General features: G+C 30.5%; 1 long non-coding RNA gene across 1 annotated transcript; it reads right to left on the reverse strand.

Moving 5' to 3' along the window:
• Positions 1–499: 499 nt before the first annotated feature.
• Positions 500–885, reverse strand: LOC110227797. Its single transcript, XR_002331466.1, has 2 exons — positions 769–885; positions 500–689 (listed from the first exon to the last, which is right to left on the reverse strand). It is a non-coding gene; the product is annotated as an uncharacterized LOC110227797 (long non-coding RNA).
• Between the last annotated feature and the right edge of the window lie 1,967 nt (positions 886–2,852).

The following is a 2,852-nucleotide window of genomic DNA, read 5'->3' on the forward strand; positions in this document are numbered from 1 at the left end:
ACTACAAGAAATGTTGACATCATTAGCGCGGAATATCTCCTATCATACATATAACATAGCGAATTCACAAATGCTATGACATCGGCAGCCATCGTAGGGGTAACCCATACGATAGCATTGTTTTAACTGCTACAAAATTGACAAATACTATAGCGCATTTGACACGCTATTACGTATTCTCATATAGCATCTGTTTTTTTGTTATCGTATGTCATTGTACAATAGCTACTGTATATTGCGGTAATATATATTTGTGTAGCATCATATTTTGTGCTATAATATATGCTTTTACTATAGCTCTTGTCCACTGCTATATATTATTTAATTCTGACATTTATATGTGCTATAATACAATATTGAAAACAAATATTTAGTGCTATGATAGAAGTATAGATCAGTTTTTTTTTATTTGCTATTGTATATGTTTTCATATTGCTATTATATGGGTTTCCTGAGAATAATTATAAATTTTTCATATAGCTCTAAACATGAACACATAGAAATAAAAATCATTTCACATAAAGTCTGATTCCATATCCTTAAGAGTAAAAGTTCACATAATCATTCATCATACATAACAGAAGTTCTAATCCAAAATAAAATACATAACACAAGTCATAAGTTGATGATTAGCTCTGTCTTAAACTTAATTAAAACTAGCTAACATGGACCAAAGTTACTTCATTCCCCTGCAAGAAGCAGTCTTATATCAGATTTGTGATATCATCAACAGATCAAGTTAAAGCACAAGCAAGACAGTATACATACCTCAGTTTCTTAAACTGATCAAAAGATGACCAACTTATCCATTGGCCATGCAATAGCTGAACCAAGTGCATCTCTCATGTACTCGATTTCAGCTGATGGCCTCCAAACAGTGCATCATCTATCTTCACTATATCAACCCATACTCTAGCTGCATCTGAAAAGTGAAAAACAAGAGAAAAATAGATGAATTCTTCCCTCTAAGTAATTGAAGTAGAAATATTTATCTTCTAACAGTAATTTTTCCTCTCTCCTCTTAATTCTACCTTTTTCATCTCAATTCTAATTTTAGTTTTATTCCACTGTATGTATGTTACATTTGGTTTATAATTATTGAAGTAGGGTGGACGTGTGAGATGGTGAGCCAGCAAGTGATTGTCAGTTTGTCACTCGTTGTCTTGTAGTGAGACAAACCTCATGAACTACCCACTTTTTAGATAATAATTAAAATACAATTAGGAGATGCTTAATTATAGGGTCCTTTCCAACACTTTCTCACGACCTTAGCTGGTAGTTTTTTCTTTTTTATTGATTAATACATACCACTCTTGGTTTACTCGTGCATTATACTGTACAAAGTTGCAGTTAAGTTACTAATTTAAATTTTATTTTATTTAAACAATGTTTGAAAAATGTACTTGCGGCACTAGTTTATTTTAAAACTGAGATATGTCTTCTTTTAATATGGTTTTATTAAAGGTTAATGTTAGTACTAAAAAAACTGATGGAGATATGGGTCGTAATGGCTTGTATTAACATATTTCTTTCTTACATCTAAAATTCTTTACACTTTTATAATTGACACTTTAAATGTTGATGATGATTTTCTTTCTCGGCAAATTTTGATTATGGTAATTAATACGATTATACAAGACTAAAATTGCACTGATTATTTACTTCAAAAATACAATTTGTAGAAAAAAGTATGTAACTATTTCATTTTTTCTCACTTATATGTTTTCCTACTAATATTTTAGATGCACTTGTATATAAGCAGAGATCAATAAGCATATCCAACCTACTATTATAAGTTTTTAACGTGGAAAAACTTTTTTTAAATAAATAGATATTACTAGTTATGTGACTTCTTTATTCAGATTCACGTCCACGCGATATGAAGTCATTTGCTTGGTGTTTTGGCAAACAAAACCAGAAAATATTGGAACGTTAGGCGACTCCCGACCAAATTTCAAATCATCCCAATCTTTTATGGATTCTATCCCCTTTTAAATTAAATCTTCTGATGTGGATCTACCACTTTCGTACTAGAAATGGATACTTTTTAGTACTTGTTCATTTAAACTTGTCTCTAATATTCATCTAAATTCGACTATCACAAGCTCACAACTTCTGTCAAAACATTATCCTCCTCTTATCTTCTTATCCTTGTAAGTTTGACTATATGTATGTGGAAAAACAGATCATTGGTCATGTAGATAACTTAGCTAAACGTTGACCCAAAAGAAAAAAAAAATAACTTCACTAAACTAGCTAACATAACAACACTCTACAAGTTATTTTGTATCTTGGAACACTTTGTAACTTGTCTTTTACGTTTATAGATGGTTTTGAGACAAAAAAAAATAAGGTCTTAGTGTGGAATTGCCTTCTCTTGGTTGGCGTAATACTGTAAAGATAAGTTAACAAGATCTCTATCCCAATATATCAAATACGCACATTAGCGATTTTTATTCCAATTTCCACTAATCCCTTATGTACATACAATTATCCTGACAAGATTTCTCAGAATCAATTGTTGTAAAAAAAAAAAAAAAATACACTAGATAAGTTACCTTTTCAAAGTGAAATATTTATTAAACTGAATCCATAGGGATTAATATGAAATAAATACAGTACAATAATTAAAAAAATAAACCCCTAACTACATTGCAGTGAATTCATCAAAATCCATTAAAACTCTTCCAAAACTCAAATTCAAACAATGAAACAACTTCAAAACCTTAACCCAATAACATTACTCGTTCTTATTGTTTCAAAATGTTGGTGATATGTAATGGGTCTTAAGGCCCATAAAGTGGCCCAGAAACAAACCCGTTCTTGTTAACACGCCTTGTCGTTTCACTTAC

Source organism: Arabidopsis lyrata (assembly GCF_000004255.2).
Source record: "Arabidopsis lyrata subsp. lyrata unplaced genomic scaffold ARALYscaffold_6, whole genome shotgun sequence".
NCBI lineage: Eukaryota > Viridiplantae > Streptophyta > Magnoliopsida > Brassicales > Brassicaceae > Arabidopsis > Arabidopsis lyrata.